Consider the following 20,099-nt stretch of genomic DNA (forward strand, 5'->3'; position numbering starts at 1 on the left):
GCTATCTAAAGGTCTCTTGGATCCTGAATAGTTAACAGTGGCAGCCAGGAAGTACTCACTGTGGTCCTTGGATGAGACTCCAAAATGTGCTGGCTTCAAATGTAACGCAGTGCATTTCCAGCTGTAACAGTTAAGGAGAGGGATGCCTTCTGATGAGAAAATGAGGGAAGAGAAAAGGTACCTTGTTTTACAGCTTAGCTACCAGCTTAACCACAGTGGACCAGAGCAGCAATGGGCTCTTGAGGTCCTCAATTCTAGGCCTTTGTTCAAGCATTTCTGGACTTGCCTAGGGCCAAAAGATTGCTCACTGCACTGAAGGGAGAGTTCCAGTCCCGGCATAATTCACCGCAAGCAGACTGAAAAGCCATTGGTCCTTGAATGAACATTAGCAGTAGCTAGGCAGTAGTCACCATGGACCTTGGGCGGTGGTAGTCATGGGAAGACACTCTTCTGCTGGTGTAAAGGGGATGGAAAAGTGGAAAGGACTTTGTCTTGTGGCTTGGGTGTCACCTCAGCCCCAGCAAAATAAAGCACCAGATAGGTTCCAACAGTTTCCAGTTCTAGGTTCTGACTCCTGGATGGTATCTCTGTAATTGCCTGGGGCCAGGGAAAGCTCACTAATCTGAGGGTAAGGACACAAACCTGACTGGCTTTGCAAACTGTAGATTATAGAGCCATTGGGCTTTGAGGGAAAATCAGCAATAACCAGGCAGTGGTTGCTTCAGGACTTGGACAAGAATCAGTGTTGTGCTGGGTCTAAATATAATGCAGCACAGTCCCAGCGGTGGTGACCACAGAGGTGCTTTTATCACCCCTCCCCAAACTCCAGGAAGCTAAGCACACACACACATACAGAGATGTCATTTCTTTGGGAGAAAATAAGAGAAAAAAACAAAAGTCTCCATAGCTTGGAGTGCCTCTAAATGCCACTATGGCTGTAGTGACCAAAACGTGTATCACGTCACCCAAGTTCCTTCAATTACCTGGAAAGACTTTCCAAGAAGTACAGGTACAAACAAACCCATGCTGAAAAGATAACAGTAAATACATAATTCTTCCAAGCCCAGACGCTGACAAACATCCACAAGCATCAGCACCATCCAGGAAAACATGACTTCACCAGACCAACTACTTAAGGCACCAGGGACCAATCTTGAGAAACATACTAAAAGCTCTCTTTTTTTGCTTGTTTGTTTTCTGGTACATGAGTACCCTGCCACTCACCAATTTGCTCAGTACTCCAGAGGAGAGCAACAGCAGAAAGAACAATCCAAACAACACAACAGATGAATAATTTCAATATCAGAACAAACCATACAGAAAAACAATCCAAAAGGATCCTGCTTATTTTCCATTTCGTAACGGTCACCATATGCTGATATAGATAGATTATAAGATAGCTGAAATGACCAAATGATATAATGGTATGGTTTATTATATAAAGTAGCTTGCCCAACTTCATTTTGAGAAGCACTAAGTCAGAAAAATCACAAAAACTCTGGCATATATTTATATTCTGGTAGAAATTTTATAAAGACATTGTTATTTGTCTTACTTTAACCGGATCCTCCCTTCCAGCACTTACCTGGCAGTAGTGTGCTAATTGTATCTGGATCCTTTAATCTTGTACATATACACACTTATTTTAATGCATCCTTAAAATATGAAGAAGGGCAATAGTTTGATTTTCTTAGTAAATGTCTTTAGAATCTGGTCAGATCTTACCCTAGTGATTATTTAGTTTATTTCCATTTGGCTTTTGTAATCAAATATATTCCAAGATATAGACTCAGTATTCCAGACTGCATTACACTAATCAATCTGTTTTTCTTTTTCTACACTGTTTATAAATTGTTTTGTGCAAGATTTTTTCTCTCATATTTTTTGTCTGCTGTTTTCTAAAAATAAGTAAAGATATTCAGATGTAAGATCAAGACTTGAGTCTATATCTTACATCTGAATATAAACTTGAGTCTATACCTTACATCTGAATATCTTTACTTGTCTTCCTATCATGTTTTTAAATTCTAAGACTCTTCATTATATTCCATACTATACCATTACTTCCCTTACCCCCTCACCCCAAGATGGAGCCTTGCTCTGTTGCCCTGAGCTGTAGTGCAATGGTGCAATCTCGGCTCACTGCAACCTCTGCCTGTTTACAGTTCAAGTAATTCTCCTGTCTTGGCCTCCCAAGTAGCTGTAATTACAGGCGTGCATCACTATGCCCAGGAAATTTTTCTATTTTTAGTACACGGAGTTTCACCATCTTGGCCAGGCTAGTGTCAAACTCCTGACCTTGTGATGTTAACATTATAGACTAGATCATTATTACTTATAGATGCAATTTTTTTTATCATGACTTTTTTCCCTTACCTGTAAAATTTATGTTTTCCCTAGAATAAATGACAGATATTTTTCGGTTTCCTTAGTTTTCCATGGATTTGTGATTAAATATATTTTAATTTTCCACCAGAAATGTCACTTTTCTTTCAGTACTTTCAGCTAGTTTAGCAACTTTTTCTATTTCTTGGAGGAAGTCCTGTTGAAATATTTCTTACTGTTTCTTTGTAGAGTCTTTTGGTGTTTGTATGGATACTCTATTATTCTTTCTTCTAGGATATAAATATTGTTTATTTACTTATATTTCCCTTTTTTTCTGCTTCCTGAATGATCTCTTTCCTTGGATTCCTTTTATGCATCTGTATGCTTTCATACCAGTGTTTCATGTTAGATGTTTTCTGCTGCTGTCTACCGAGTCTTGGTTTTCTTTTCATATTTAAGAGTAGAATACTTTTTAAGCTGAAATGAAAGCTCTGTGTAGAACGGAGGAGATTCTTAACTTTTATTTTATTGGAAAATAATCTTCCCAGACCCTTACGTAAAAGATACCAACAAAGAAAGTATCTGCAAGTTTTTTTTTTTTTTTCCATAAACTATTGATAAATGTTACTAGGGAGAAATTCTTTTGTCTCTGTATGGAATTTCAAGACTGGCTACCATTGCTCTCACAGGTTGTTTCAGAAAGTGTTTAGGGAGAAATGTTCACCTCTGTTCTGAAGATAGAGTTTGCAATTATTTCCGTGATTAGAGTACCGTTAGTTTCAGCTGTGTCTTGTAACTGCTTCAGAGTCTATCTGGTTCAGTGTCCCTACGGAGTAAATTTAGAGTGTACTGGCAAAAGGGGAATAATTCATTAATCAGATTGAATGTATAGTAATTGGTATCATGGATCTCATTTTTGTTTAGACAAAATTAGGACCTAATTTTTGTTTAGACAAAATGTATCTTAACAAAAAGGACAGTTATTAATTCATTGGGATGATTAATATCAATTGAATTTTATGCATCTTCCAAAATCAAGTGAATTATAAGATAAAGTGTACTAATTCATCATGTAGTCCTCTTCTATGTAGTATGCATTAGTAAGATAGTTTGAGATGCACTAGTGTACAAAATATAGCATCCCGTCTGTCCTAGAGCTTATACTCTAGTGTGGTGACATTCAAATAGGTTGTGGAGTGTGTTCCATGTTTTTAAAAGTGTAAAATGCATCATTCTATGTGTATTAGTCAAGGTTTTCTATAGGGATAGGACAAATAGGATAGATGTAACTATAAAAGGTAGTTTATTAAAGAGTATTGACTCACGTGTTCACAAGATGAAGTCCCACAATAGGCCATCTGCAAACTGAAGAGCAAGGAAGCCAGTCCAAGTCCCAAAGCCTCAAAAGTCAGGAAACCACCAGTGCAGGCTTCAGACTGTGGCAGAAAGCCTGAGAGCCCCTGGGAAACGACTGGTGTAAGGCCAGGAGTCCAAGTCCAAAAACTGAAGAACTTGAAGTCTCATGTTTGAGGGTAGGAAGCATCCAGCCTGGGAGCAAACATGAAGGTCGGAAGACTCAGCCAGTCTAGTCCTTCCACGTTCTTCTACCTGCTTTATTCTAGCCATTTTGGCAGCTGATTAGATGGTGCCCACCCAGATTAGGTGTGAGTCTGCCTCTCCCAGTCCACTGACTCAAATGTTAACCTCCTTCGGCAATGCTCTCACAGGCACACCCAGGAACAATACTTTGCATCCTTCAATCCAATCAAGTTAATATTCATTATTAACCATCACACTATGAGACCGTCTACTCAGGCTACTTAATCAATTTTAGTGTCCATTAAATGATTTATTTATGAAGTAACATTTGAGCAAATACTTAAATGGCAAATTAGATTTAGCCAAAATACAAATAGGGAAAGACTTTTTAAAACAGTATGTAAAGCCTGGATAGGCTTTGCAATCCATACTTTCTTTCAAGAAAACATACTGGGAAGTTACACAGGAAAATCATTATATAAAACCATAGCCAAGTAATAGATTATTTTGGAAATTATTCATTTAAAGTGATTGGAAGCCCATTTAGTATAAAAAGCACAAGAATGATAAGAATACATTTTTACTCAATAAATATTCATAATGTGTGGCTAGGAGAAGCAGGGTTCATTTTGGGAAACCAGTAATAACTGCAATTATCGTAGTCCAGAAAAATGATTTTGGTTATTTGCATTAACTTGTGAAATAAAAAAATAGTGGGTGAAATTTTAGATTATAATGAAATGAAATACACAAAAATTTGTGTTTATTGGTATGATGGTTAATGTGCCAATTTGACTGGGCTAAGGAATACTCAGAAAGCTGATATATCATTATTTCAGAGTGTGTTTGTGATGGTGTGTCCAGAAAAGATAAGTATTTACATTGGTAGAATGAGTAAAGAAAACAATGCTAACCTCTGTGAATGATACATATATATTATATATACACTCAACACACACTATTTGTTCAGTTTCACTAGAGTACCATGACTGATATAATTGGATATGGGGTATGTAGGAAAAAGAGGCATCAGGAATGATTCTCAGTTCCCAAGACTGTGCAGCAGTGATGGCAGAAAGGATATTATGGAGAAAGAACTGCTGGAGAGACAGGAAGAAAATAAAGAGTGTAAAGGCATTGCCACCAAAAGAAGAGTAAGAGGTCTGCTCTAATGTCAAAGTAGAAAAGACCTGAAATATAAATAGAACTAGTGACCCCGAAGTTATAATCAAATGACCAGACCTGAATTTGTTTTATGCCTTTTACATTTTTTATTTCCCCAACATTTTTATATAAACACATTAAAATGCCATTTATAATTAAGATAGTAACATGGGGAAAATAAGTCACATTTGAGCACAATTGTCTACATGAATATTAGGCAAGTGTGAAACTATGAATATTATTTTGGGTTAGCTGTGCATTAATGAAATGTCTGGCTAGTTATTTTCTGATGACTCACTTTTGTTAACTGATCAGCTCTGATGAGAATTTTAAAGTGCCATGGTTTTACTTTGAATGCTAATGTTCTTTGCCAACATTTGAAACACCATTTAAATGATCATATCTATTTGTTTAGAATGATGACAAATAATCAGTTCATTCCTAAGCCAGAGGGAGCATTTATTTCCTTCCCCTGAATAAGAAGGAGATTTTTCTTATTGCTAAAAAAATTAAAAACCTCTTGGTATATCATTTTAAAATATGAAAGCCTTGCCATGCAATATGAGATTTTGTTAATGTTTGTAACAATGAAATAGAGAAAATCATTACTCGTGCCAGTAATAGATGCAGACGGATTCAACATCAGATTCTTCAAATCTGAATTGTACCCTTACACAGCCCCTCATTTTGCTTTAGCCAAAATAAAAATGTGGAAAGAATTTTTAAAACAATATGTAAAACCTGGCTATGCTGGGAATTTACATGGGAAAATCATTATATAAAAGATTTGTTTGTTATGCAGGCAATATTTATGAAAAGAGTTATGAAAGTTAAGAAAGTTATGAAAAGTCTTTTTGTTTTGCAGGAAAGATTAGCCACAGAATATAAGTTGGCCTTCACCTATCCCATGCCAACACCTAAAATACAGATTCAGATATGCCATTGAAAAGAAAAATCTTAAATATATCTGACAGCTAAAGAGGCTCTCATGCTGTAAAAGTAGATAAATCAAATGCATGTGTGGGCTATTAAAATTGCATTAAAAACAGTATATAAATAAGCAAATGTAGCCCATGAGATGGGAGCCTGGTTGCTGGAAAAATCATTGGCTCAGAACAAGAGGCTCATGAAAATGTCAGTACATACCACATGCATTCACAATGTAACCTTATTGAAAGATTCACCCCAGACAGAATAATTTGTCAAGGCAGAGTATTGTAGGTGGTGACCCACTTTTGATACAGAGTGATAAGCTAGAAAAGAAATAAAGAAATGAACCTTTAATTATAAACAAAAATTATCCCGATCATTAACTCATGTGTTGATCGGGTACGTTTTCCTCCTCTTCCTGTAACCCAAAGGCGATTAATGGCTGACCTTATTCTTTTCCAGGAATATGGCTTATTTCTGGGATTTGGATTGGGGCAGTTAAAATCATAGAGTATCAGAGAAAACATACTCAATTTTATAGAGATATTTCCTTGTCAGCATCATTGTTTCTATTTAGTTCCAGAATTTTGTGAATCAGTTATGGTCAAAATCCTATAAGATGAATCAGGAAAGAGCTATGAGTAAATTGATACTAAAGCCTACTTTATCTATTGACAAACAGCTATTCTAAAGGGTTACATAGTACACGCCACAGAAAAACAGAGCCAAATAATTCCTTTCCAGCTTTAAGTCAATCTCTGGTGCACACAAAGAAACAAAGACCTATAAAGTGTTTCTCCCTTCCCTTGTACAGGGAGATGTAGCTTTAAGGTCTCCATTCTTTAATCTATCTTTGATATTCTACTTCAAACATAAATTGAATTTTTTCTTAGATTTGTATTATTCCAAAACTGTCTCTCATTGTGTCTTAATTTTTGAAAGTGCCAGATAATTAATGGAACACATTTTTCTGGCTCATCCTCAAGCTTCTTAAAATAATTGTTTTAACTATTCTCATCTTTGTAATCTACTATTCTCTTCTCAAACCACTCCACTTTGAATTTGCATCTTTTTCTTGTCCTAAAGGTTATTATTTTATGATCACCAATAATTTCCATGTTGACAAATCCTTTCTTATAGAATAAGAAGGACCTCCTTTCTTATAGAATAATGTTCTATTTCCTAATAATGTTTGATATAGAAGACAGCTCATATATTTTACACATTCTATTTGTCTACAGGAATGCCAAAATTATTCATTTTCTTGCTATCCTTTTTAATGTCCTCTGTCATTTCCACATTGCGACTTTATTTATAAACATTGGAAGAAGCGAGGGCTCAGTCCTGTTTTCTCCTTCTTTACTTTCTATATTATTTCCATAGGTTCTTTGTTCTCATTTACATTATCTTCTGAGGACTCTCAAAATTGTATCTCAAATGCCACAAAAGTTATACATCCTATTCCCTACTTGATGTACTTACATGAGAAACTTTAAACTATTTCTAAATCTTCTCCTTTTCCAAATGTCCAGTTTAGTTACTGGCACCCACATTCAGTCATTGTCATAGCTAAAAATTAAGCTACTTTAAGACATTATTCCTTTTCATTCACTAGCTCATAGTACCCTATAGTCACATTACTTCTAACCAAAAAGTATCTTCTGATTTATATATGTATGTATGTGTTTGTGGTGTCTGTGTGTATGTGTGTGTGTCTGTATGTTTCTTTATCCTTCTCTGGCACCTGTGTCCAAAACTAACTCTTATGGGTTACTGTAATTGCCTCTTAGGATATCTCCCTCAGTTTTTTACTCTTTACAATGGTCCACTGAGTGAATAAAGAAATTTCTTAATAAGATACATACTATCAGTGTGATATATAATCTAAAAGAAGAATATTTTGGTACGGCAGAAATGGACAACTACATCAAATGATGCTGACGAACTAATAAAGATATTGACAGACAAGCAACCATTAAAATTCAGCAATACGAAGGTCACTAGTGACCCTGATCAGAGCAATTGAAGTGAAATGGTCTGGAATGGAGTGGGCTGTGAAAAGAAGTTAGGTGATTAACTGGAGAGAATATGCACAATTCTTTTAAGAGTTTTGAGTGAAAGAAATGGGAAATAGATAAATAGCTGTAGTAGAATATTAAAGAAGAGAGATGTTTTGCAGGAATGCATATTTCATTATAAAGAATATCCACATATGTCTGCATGATATAGAAAAATCCAGAAAAGGTAGAAATTTTAGGTACAGGAGAAAAAAGAAATGGGATGATGAAATTAAGACTTGATTTATATTTAGCCACAGCAGTTAAATATAGAAGATAACATTACAAAGAGGAAAATGCCCTAATGAAAGTTATTCTGGAAGTGTGACAGGTTTTTGCTCTTCAGATATATGCCTACATGTAACCTACTAATATTCTAGATGAGACACAAAGAATTGCAGTAAATAGAGGTAGCTGTGGTGCCAAATGCTATGCAAAAAAGCTTGGCGAATCCAAACTGGTAATGTGAGACAATAAGGCTTGTAAAAAATAAAGATAAAATAATATCCTTTTAAGCTTCAGTAACATGAGATAAAGATTTTTTAAAATAGAAATTTAACAATATTAGATATAAAAGATATATAAATGATTAAACTAAAATTAAGAACTTCTGTTTGCTAAAGAAAGACCCACCTAAGAGAGTGAATAAAGGAAGCCATAAGTTCTATTGCCTCTTCCTGAAAAAATCATGAATTGTGTTGTAACACTCATATCTGATGCTATATAAAAATCTGTAAAAAAAAATCTAATGTTCTTAAAAAAGACAAAGATCAAAATGAAAGTAGGAACGGAAGGAATTCATATACATGAAACAAAATACTATTTCAAGGTCCAATAAAGAAATAAGCTTGTTTTCAATGTAATTATTTTTTAGCAAGATGCAAATCCAAACCAAGATGATATACCGCAAAACAAGTACGCAATTGGTTAAAATGCAAAAGAAATAATATTCCCAGTTTAGAGATAGAGAAGGAAAAAGTGAATGTGGATATGGAATAACTAAACTCTCATACATTCATGGTAACACTTTAAATTATTATTAAAAAAAACCATAAAAAATTGTCCAACAACCTGTGACCCGTGGTTTTGCATCAATGAACACACAGCAGATGTCAATGCAATGCATGTGCCCATCAAAAGACACAAAAACACAAACTCTTAGAAATTTCAATTCCTGAACTGGACCAAATTCCAATGGCATTTATCAATTGAGTAGATAAATAAATTTGATTTCTTTCCTTCTTCTACAATAATTTTGCCTTTGTAGAATTCTTTTTTTAATTTGTTTTAAATTTTGGCTTTAAAATCTCCATCTTTTTTTAAAACTAACAAGTAAAAATTGCAGATATTTATGGTGCGAAATATGACGCATTGATACATATATACTTTGTGGAATGGCTAAAACAAACTACTTAATATATATATTTACCTCCTATGATTATCCTTTTAGTGGTAAGAACACATACCATTTCCATTTTTTTTAAAATTTGAATTTTCTTTTTGAAAAACAGCGGCGTAACTGAATTTGTAATGTTTTAAGCAATGTTTCCTTATTTTCCTTGCTAGTTCCTATTTTTCATCATTTGCTCTTGGCAAAGAAAGACTAAAAGAGGGTGAGAGAAGAAAAAACAAAGAAGGAAAAAACAGGAGGGAGAGAGGGAGGAAAAAAGAAGGAAGAAAGGAAAGAAGGAAGGAAGAAAAGAGGGAGGGAAGAAGGGAGGGAGGGAGGGAGAGAGGGAGGGGGTAGGAAGGGGAAAGAAAGGGAATAAAAAAGCAACGAAGAGAAAAGGAAGGAAAGAAAAGACACAGATGAACTATCGAAGCAGAGTACATGCCGCTGCTGTTCATCAATTGCTAGTGTCCTTTGATGTTGATGTTGATGAAAAACAGAAGATGGTGGGCTCTGACGGCATTTTAAAAGGTTTTCAAAGATTGTCAAGAAATAATAGATGTAGCATTTTAATGGTCATAAGCTTCTAATATTCATATTGAAGAAAACTTGAATGGATCAAATTTTATTATGTGATTTTTACATTTGCTACAAGTTTAACATATGACCCTCAAAATAAACGGGTTTCAAGATAAAATAAACACAGCTGGACAGTAGAGACCAGCTAAACAACTTATCTCCTGTCAATATTAGAATTAGTTCACTTTATTAAATGAAATCAATCACTGACACTTTGAGGAAAAGAAAAAAGCAAAGTCAGTAAATCAGTGTTTCCAAATAGAAATGACTTCAATTCGAAGATACGTAACCTATTTAAAGTGCATACTGAGTAATTGCCCCATTAATTTGATGAATGTAGACAGTAATTTGTGATGATTTAAGCCTCAAACTTCTATTTTTCCCTCAGAGGCACAGGGTTTGTTTTACTTTAATTATTTGGGTCATTGCCTTAATTTCCCATTTAACATTACTTGTAAAAAGACTTTCTTATTTTTAAAATATAGCCTTTTTAATGAAGTTCTTTCCAGTACCAACTTTAGCCTTTAAGCTTACCATGTTATGACACTATATGTAAATGGTCACTTTAATAATGACATTTGGAATGGCTCCAAAAAGAATAGTAGGAACACTGTGAACCAAGCTTTTGTGCCTTCAATTTTTAATGCATATTGCACCATTACATAATTTTTCTTGGAACTAGAATATTTATTTTTAGATTTTTGCTTAATCTCTTTTTTCCTGTCTTTTTCTCTTCTCTGTCTTCCCTTTGACTCTCCCTCCAATCTATGATATTTTGAAGTACAGTTAAAAAATTCTATGTCATATTTTTAAAATGGGTTTTGTTATTTTAATAACTATATATATTAGTTCATAAATTGTTGTTAATTTAACACTGACATATACCTTATCAAACAAGTTTAAAATATTTTAAAAAGTTGCTTTTTTTAAAATAAATTAACATCTGTAAATTTGAATTTCCAAAATTGAAACAAAATAAAAAATAGAGCTTAGTACTATAATAAAAGATGACCTTTAGGTTCAAGTTAGTATTCACCAAAAAAAGCAAATTTTGTGTTATATTAAATTTTGTTTTTGAATTACATACATATATGTCATTGTTCCTTAATTCTACTCAGCATAAAAGTTTCAACTTAGAAAGTTCTTAATGCCCTCTTTTTGCCTTTGAGATTGGTAAATGTTCATGCATTGAGAACAAAAGTAATGAATTAATTTTTGCATTTAATTATAATGTACTAATTACCAAAGACAAATTGACAGAAATAACTATGTCAAACATAACCAGTTAAATTTTAACTTTAATTTAGCTAAATTTAAATTCTCCATTTTTATTGTCAGTCAGAAAAGCAGAAGTAGTTTAAGTCATTAAGCAAGAGTTTGCAATATCTACAGTGATTTTTATGCTTTAGGGTTCAGATTATTACTTTGATCTATTTGTATGAGACACTCAGGAGTCTTCTGCAGAGAAATTTATCCTAAAAACTCTAGAAGTAAATAAAGCTATATTTGATATTGTCACATATATTATGCATCTTTAAATCCTTGAATTCACCACCAAATAGCTTTTTTCTCATTTACTCAGCCATATTACATGGTGAAACCCTAGAACATTGCCAGTAACGACGTCTTCATTGACATCCAAGCTTCCTGCACTTCAGCCTACACTCATGACTTTCCAGTACATGTCTTCTAGTCCCCTAATATTTTGCCTGTAGGGGGTTAGTAACCAAAATAAAATACACAAAGCTACCAGAGTCACTAAGTCCCCTAAATGGGTCATTTACTGAGATACCATCTGTTGTCCTGTCCAAGGCCAGGTCTTCTTGTGCACTGGACTGAACACATTTGATAATCTAATCTCATTACATGTGGATTTCTTCCCACTTACTTCTTCATAATTAACTACTGTATCTTTCCTGAATCAGTCTTGTATGTACAAGCATACATTAAAAAAAAAAAGAAAAAAAAATCCCTACATGACCCTATAAGTCCTATAACTATTCACTCATTTCTCTGCTCATTTTTACAACTGTAATATTTATTCTATCTTTTCTGCCCAGAGATCTGTCCCTACAGTCGTCTCAAGCAGCGATTAACTTCTAAATGTTGAATCCAGTGGTAATTTCTCAGAAGCCATCTTTCTCAGTATGTAAGCACAATTTGACACAATTGATTCTCTCAGTTAAGGTAACACAACCATTTACAACAAAATGTCCCTGTCTGAAGACCTCTTGCAGCACAAGATTTTCCTGTTCAAATATCCTTTCCTTAGAATACAAGAGACCTTTCCCAAATTCCCTTTCCAATCCCTCGTATAGTGTGGCCAAGTCTTGTTTCATTATATTCTATGGCACAAGATATCTCTGCCCAGAAGCTTACCTGTGTCAAAAGAAACTCCTCCCCTGCAGAGTTAAAAAGAAATCTCTAAACACAGTAAAATTAATCTTATAAAGAGATCCTTCTTAGCTTGCTCATTCATTACACAGATTGTCACGGATTGCTGAGGATTTACTGGTCACATTTTTTTCTTCATGAACAGATAGGCTAAAAACATTTCTCAACTTTCCTCTGAATTTAGTTAAGCATGAGGTGACTGAGTTCTGGTTTATGTTATGTATGAAGAAGTATATAGAATTCTTCAGTACTAGGTATAAATACTCCTATATGGTATTCTACGTTCTCTATTGCTTTCTGTAATGGCTATATAGAAATATCGTGCTTATGATGATGGAACCACAAAATGATAGGAGGCTTGTCACAGTGCCATTTAGTGAGTCACACGACATTTACTGAACCATTGTTTAGGAACTATTCTGTTAAGACAAAGAGATTTGGGGGTTAGCTAAATATATATCCCCCATATCATGCCTCTAGCTGTTGATGCTCACTTCAACGTGCTATTTTAAATAGGCTCTAGGAATACTAATTACTACCCGTACATTAAAATAATCAATACTAAATTCTTGATTTTCACTTTCCAAAAACAAAAACAAACAAACAAACAAACAAAAAAACAGGTCTTTCCCCCAATGTTCCCCCACTTTGTGTGTTGTTCAGGCAAAATCCTCAGTCAGCACTGAGTTCTTCTGTATGCACTCATCCTAAATCCAGTGTTATCAAATTATTTGGTTAAAGTTTATACATATATCCATAGTGCAAATACTTTCACTTTCTTCTGTGTATAACCCTAACCGTATTACCTCTTACTTAGAACATAGCCATAGCCTTCTAACTCTTTGATTTTAACTATATTATACTTCTGAGTTAAGTTTTACAGTGAGTTTTCATCCTTCCACATAAACATTCATATCATAGCCTAAAATTATATGCTGGGTTTAGTCCTGAACTCATAAAGAAGCATTTTTAGGAGTCATGGAAAATTATTTTGACCTAAGAAATAGATAGCTGTTTATATCAGATGGCTGAAGTTGGCTTTAGAGTGATAGCTGGAAGCAAGCCATGTGGATTCTTCATTCTTGAATATTGTGTAAAAATATGAATTTTTCTTGCTTCTGAGTAGAAATTTGGTATCGACACAGAATATGTAATATTGAAGGTATCAGTGAAAGATCTCAAATAATCCGATTTCCAAGACTTCTTCATGACATTCTGTATGTTGTCTGTGATACATAGAACAAGGTTCGTTAATTATGGCAGAGGCCACACAAATAACAATTATTATAAGGCAATAATGCTTTTGAGATACATATTGAGAAGAATATCATTGTGAGTGATGATAAAGATTAAAAAACATAAACATCAGAAGTTATGTATTTGATAACGATCTTTTGTCAGCTGATCAGTGAGATAAATTGATGGGAAAAGAATAAGCCGTCTACGAGAGGACACCAGCCAATAAATAATGGGGAAGTGGATCTCGTGAAGCAGTGGTATTGTAGAAAAGATGATCACTGTAAGAACTATCAAATAAATAAAATTACCAGAATTTTATAATTTTGGGAAATATGGGACGTTTGGGGGAAAAAGGAACCAATCACAATACAAGCTTTTGAAAATTTGGTGGTTTGTGTAACCATTACCTGATATGGATTCTGTAAGAGGCAAATAATAATTCTCACTTATATATTACCAAGGATCATTTTAACTTATATTGCAAAAATCAACTTGGAAATTTGATTGCTGCTTATGATCTGAACTTCAGTTGAGGCAAATGGAAGTTGGTAAAATGTATGATCTGAAAAACAATTTACCCTGTCTCTAGTAAATATAAAAAATAAAAATAAATTAGCCAGGCATGGTGAAGGCTAATTTAAAATATACAGCCTTAGTTATTGAGTATCTACATTCTGATAATTTTATACTCCATTAATTTCAGAATAAGGACCTGAAAACATTTTATTTTCATTTTCTCCCATCCATTATTTGTTCTATTGTTATCATATATTTTAATTTTAAGTATGAGGTGGGTGGGTGGCAGTGGCTCATACCTGTAATCTCATCACTTTGGAAGTCCAATGGGGGATGATAAGTTGGAATCAAGAGGTGGAGATCAGCTTGGCCAAAATGATGAAACGCTGTCTACTAAAAATTCAACAATCAGCCGGGCATGGTGGCACACCCCTGTACTCCCAACTACTCAGGATGCTGAGGCAGGAGAATCACTTGAATCCAGAAGGCAGAGGTTTCAGTGCGCCGACTGCACTACACAGCCTGGGTGACAGAAGGAGACTCTGTGTCAAAATAATAATAATAATAATAATAATAATTAATTAAACAATGACTCAACTAGATAAACAAAGAGCCTTTTTAACCTGCAAAATTTGCTAAGTTACCTGAGCTCTGTTCATAAACATCTCTATTTTACTCCATATGTCAATGATTTTCAAACCTTTGAGCAGATTGGAATCATTTGAATGATTCCAATCATTTGAAAGACTTCCTGTGGCAGATTTCAGGACCTCTTCTTCAGATTCATGATCCATAGGTCTGGAATAGGGTGCAAAACTTTAAAATACAGAGTTCTTTGGTAATGCTGAAGCTGCTGGTTTGTGGGAGGCATTTGAGAATTACATTCCTCACTGTATTTTAATACTTCACTGTTTTGACTTCCTTTTCAAATAAATGTAGTTAACTGAAGGAAAAAAGTCAAGCGTTTAAAGAAATAGAGTTTGGCATGACAGCCACTGTGGCAAAGCAGCTGCTGCTGCCAGTACAGCTGGAGATGTAAGCCCACGCTGGGGGCAGTCTGTGGGCCACACTCTATCAATGAGTAGAAATCCCGTTGCTTCAGAGTAAAATGGTCAGTAGCATTGGTGGTGATTGTGGTGAGCCGGGGCCACCTGATCACTAACAAAAGACATCTGTTAACCAACAGCCGCCAGGGCTCTCTGGTGAAATATATAGCAACAAAGGAATAAAAGAAGCAAAATAGAAATCGTGCTCACCAGCACCTTAGAACAATGCTGTTCAGGGCCAGTTCAACACTGAATGTGTTTGCACTGTGAGAAGAATGTTCATAGAAGCCTGTTGTGTTGTGTGCATATTTATTCATATTTTTGTTAAACGTTAAATCGTTTAGCACAGTAAATCTGAGTGCATAATATATCATTTCATTCTATTTGAGTTTCTTGAGTGTTTTCTTTAAATATCTACAGAGTTGCTGCCCCTTTCTTGAACTATGAGTACCACAATCTTTAAAATTCTCAATATGAGTAGAGCTTTTTGAGCTTTATATTTAAGAGGAACTGAACAAGCCTGTTTGGAATATGCAATGAATATCAAGAAACCATCTTGCTGTGGAAGCAGAATTATTTTTCCCCTTTCTGTTTAAAATATCTTTCCTTTTGATGTCAGTTTTCTTCCTTGTTTACACAAGTTCCACAATTCAAAAGGAAAACTCAATAGCAAGGTTTCAAACTGGCAGAAAAAATTGAAAGTTTCATGAACATTCATGGTTTTGATCTGGGCTCTGGATAGATAGACTTAAAACTATTGGGTTGTGGAGGCAATAGCTTGTTTATTTCTGCTGTAGCAATGGCTGTGACAAAAGAGTATCCATCAAGAAAATTGTCCTTACTGATCCCCAGAGTGTCAAACGTGCTGTACATGAAATTAAAATTATTAGAAGATTTGACATCATAACATTGTGAAAGTGTTTGAAATTCCTGGTACCAGTGGAAGTCAATTAACAAACGATGTGAGTTCTCTTACCAAACATAACAACATTTACATTTTTCAGGATGACATGGAGACAGACTTGGTTAATGTGCTGTAGCAGGGCCCTTTACTGGAAGAGCATGCCAGGCTTTTCATGTATCAGCTGCTATGGGGGCTTAGGTATATCACTCTGCAAATGTATTGCACAGATACCTCCAAATAGCTCATGTTTTCATTAACACTGAAGTCGTGGTGCTGAAGATAGGGGACTTTGGTCTTGCACAGGACATGGGTCCTCATTATTCTCGCAAGGGCCATCTTTCTGAAGGTTTGGTAACTAAATGGTACAGATCTCCACATCTTTTACTTTTTCCTGATAGTTATAATAAAGCCGTTGTGGGCTGCAGGGCACATCTTTGCTGAAATGCTGACTGGTAACACCCTTTTTGCAGGTGCACATGAACTTGAATAGATGCAGCTGATTTTAGAATCTATTTCTGTTATGCATAAGGAAGATAGTCAGGAACTTCTCGGTGCAATTCTAGTTTATATTAGAAATAGCATGGCTGAAACACACAAACCTTTAACTCAGCTGCTTCAGGGAATTAGTTGAAAAGCACTGGATTTTCTGAAACAAATTTTGACATTTATCTCCACAGATGGATTAACAGCAGAAGAAGCACTCTTCCATCAGTACATGAGCATATATCATTTTCCAATGGATAAGCCAATTTCAAGTAATTTTTTTCATATGGTAGATAAACGTTATGATATTTTGCTTATGGATGGAACTCACAGTCACATTTACAACTGGAAAAGGTATGATTGTTAGTTTTCAGAACATGATTGGCCTGAACATAACAACTTTGATATTGATGAAGTTCCACTTGACCCAAGAGCTCTGATGTTGCTGATGAAGAAGAAATACACGTTGATCCCCGCAGGTAATTGGATGGACATTGGGAAAAGTATAACATATCTGGAGGATCTAATAACTCCACTGAGCCTTTTTGGAAGTACCCAGATTATCGTGAAAACAAATAGTGATTTGGGGGGTAGCCACGTTTCTAGCTACAAAGCCAGGTCATCATCGTATTTAGATAACTTAGTTGGAGAGCAAGTATAGTTAATCATTACTATGAACCCAAGGTTACTACACATCTTTCCAACTGGAAAGAGTAAGGCAGAGAATAATCTGATAAAAACGGCAAGTGAAAATGTAAAAGGAATGGATTGACTAAAGCCCAGAGAGTGCTAGAGGAAGCCTCAAAGTAACTGATTGAAAAACAAAGCGAAATAAATCAGGGGTTTGATTTTGATTTCTTTATTGCAGGAACTACTCCACTTAGTTCGTAACACAAGCCTACTGTTGTTGAGAAATTAAATGACTTGTATACGGCCATACCACCCTGAACGTGCCCGATCTGGTCAGATCTCGGAAGCAAAGCAGGGTCGAGCCTGGTTAGTACTTGGATGGGAGAAATTAAATGACTCAAGTAAGTCAGTCTCCCAACTAGAATTGAAAAGTTTGATATCAGACAGTAAGCTGAGAAAAATAGAAAAAAGAAATGGCTGATCTGGCTCAATGGGAAGTCTTGCACCTGTCTTCTTGAGACAACCAGTTTGTGAGTAGTGGAGGAGAACTGTTTTATCACAAATCAGTTTTGTTGTGAGGTAAGAAAACATGAATGAGTTGAGAAGAAAAAACATTTGCACTAGTTACTTAGACAAGTTATGTAACAGAAACAAAGACACTGAAATAATAGAAACTTAGCTAGTAGAGGATGGGAAGCTTTGGGAGAGAGGAAACGAAGGATTTCTGAACAACGGTGAGGAATTACTCTTTAACAAGAACCTCGAGTCCACAGGCATCCTGCAGTTTCGCGGTCCCCTTGGGTCACCACCGCTTACATCAGCACAAGCCACATTACCACCTTTTGCCATTAAATATTCTCTTCATTTTCCTCATAAAACCTGCAGCAGCATTTTAAAACATGTGAACTAAAACACTCAGCAGACAGTTACCTTTACATTCTTCATGAAATGTGTTTTGTATTTATCACGAATGCTTGTCGTTTTTTACTTGAATAAGATGGTGGAATTTAACAAGGGTTTCATTAGCTCTTGGTTTTTAAAATCCAGACCTTTTTTATCTACATGTGAGATAGTTTTCATTTTAACTGGCACGTCGTTTGCACACAAAAATAAAGAATGGAGCAAAATAATGCAACTCAGGAGGAGACAAATGAAATGCACTAAGACAAGTAAAAAACATTCGCTCATTGAACAGTGATCTGTTTTACAAGAAAGAAACCTTGTCTCAAAATTTACACAGTGAGACACTACATAATTGCCTGAAAATATCTATGTTCTTCTAAAACATTTTATTCATGAATATTTTTAAGTTTTTCACACTGTACACATTTCTTAAAACGTATGACACTAGTAGCAACTGAAAATGTATGCGGAATTTGGTACGCATGTGTTATCTGGCTGAAGATAACAAAAGAATATTGCAAAATATATACCACTCATAGTGCTTCAAATATGCACGTTTAGCCAACTTTTGTTGTAGTAAACTATCCTTAGTAAGACTTTTACTCTTTATAAATTTTCTCATTATGCATTATTTACAGTGAAGTGTTGATACATGACATCTTATTTATTTTAGCAAATCAGTATATTTTCTGCGTTTAATTATAAAAAGTAACTTAGTTTTTAAAATTTATTTGCAAATTCACTTTTTCCAGTTGGCACTGTGGTTTGTTACCTATCTAACTGAATATATACTATCAGCTTATCTTAAGCACGTTTATGTACTTAATTTACTTAAGTGTTTATTTTAAGTAAATTCTCACTGTGCACAGGAATTTGTATTATGTAGGTGCTTGATTTATCTACAAAGAAAAATTAGGAATTAATGGCCGGGCATAGTGGCTCATGTCTGTAATCCCAGCACTTTGGGAGGCCAAGGTGAGTGGATGATTAAAGGAGGTCAGGAGTTCAAGACCAGCCTGGCTAGCATGATGAAACCCCGTTTCTACTAAAAATACAAAAAATTAGCCAGGTGTGGTGGCGCATGCCTGTAATTCCAGCAACTGAGGAGGTTGAGGCCAGAGAATCACTTCAACCTGGAAGGGGGACTTTGCACCTGGGGAGTGGAGGTTGTAGTGAGCTGAGATTGTGCCATTGCACTCCATCTTGGGCAATAAGAAAGAAAAACTAGGAATTACTTTATTATAAAACACACCTAGAAGTCTTGTGTTTATTAAAAAAAACCTAATGTTAAAATTGTGTACATGGTAATAATTAAAGTACATCATTATTGTAGTTGAAAAGTTGTGCATGATAAGTCATTTTGATTTTACTATATGTTTCTACAGAATGGTCTGTTCCCCATCCTAAGGCAAACATAAATAAAATAAGGTTAAATGTGGCATGTGGTACCACAGTCTCTTAGAATTTGTTTTGTCTATTTTATTGTATTGAATAGTCTGTATCTTTGATTATCTTGTTTGAGGAAAAAGAACAAATAAAACATGGCCCACAAAAACAAAATAAAGCAAAAAAATAAAGCTAGTTTTATTTGGAAGTCTTCCTGAGAATTATTCCTGAGGCCTACAGCCTAGGAGTAGTCCAAAACAGCCTTTCTAATAGACTGGTTCTATCAGAGGCATTTGAACCAGAGCAACTCCATCTTGAATATTGTCATAGAGATACTTCTAGTAAAACAGGTTGCAGCAAAGAAGCTGGCCTACACCTCCCAAAACCAAGAGGGCGATGAGAGTGTCCTCTGGTGGTCCTCACTATTACACTCCCACCAGCGCCATGAGAGTTTACAAATGCCATGGCAACATCAGGAAGGTAGCCTATAGGGTCTAAAAGAAGAAGGCAGGAGTAACCCACCCCTTGTTCAGCATATAATCAGGAAATAACCATAAGAATGGGCAACCAGCAGCTCTCGGGCTGCTCTGTCTATGGAGTAGACATTATTTTGT

The 20,099-nt window shown here is 35.1% G+C and overlaps 1 pseudogene; it reads left to right on the top strand.

Moving 5' to 3' along the window:
• The first annotated feature begins 4,868 nt into the window (after nt 1-4,868).
• LOC101037186 (mitogen-activated protein kinase 6 pseudogene) lies at nt 4,869-18,106 on the top strand (annotated as a pseudogene).
• Nucleotides 18,107-20,099: the final 1,993 nt, after the last annotated feature.

This window comes from Saimiri boliviensis, chromosome 18 (genome assembly GCF_048565385.1).
Source record: "Saimiri boliviensis isolate mSaiBol1 chromosome 18, mSaiBol1.pri, whole genome shotgun sequence".
Classification (NCBI taxonomy): Eukaryota; Metazoa; Chordata; class Mammalia; order Primates; family Cebidae; genus Saimiri; species Saimiri boliviensis.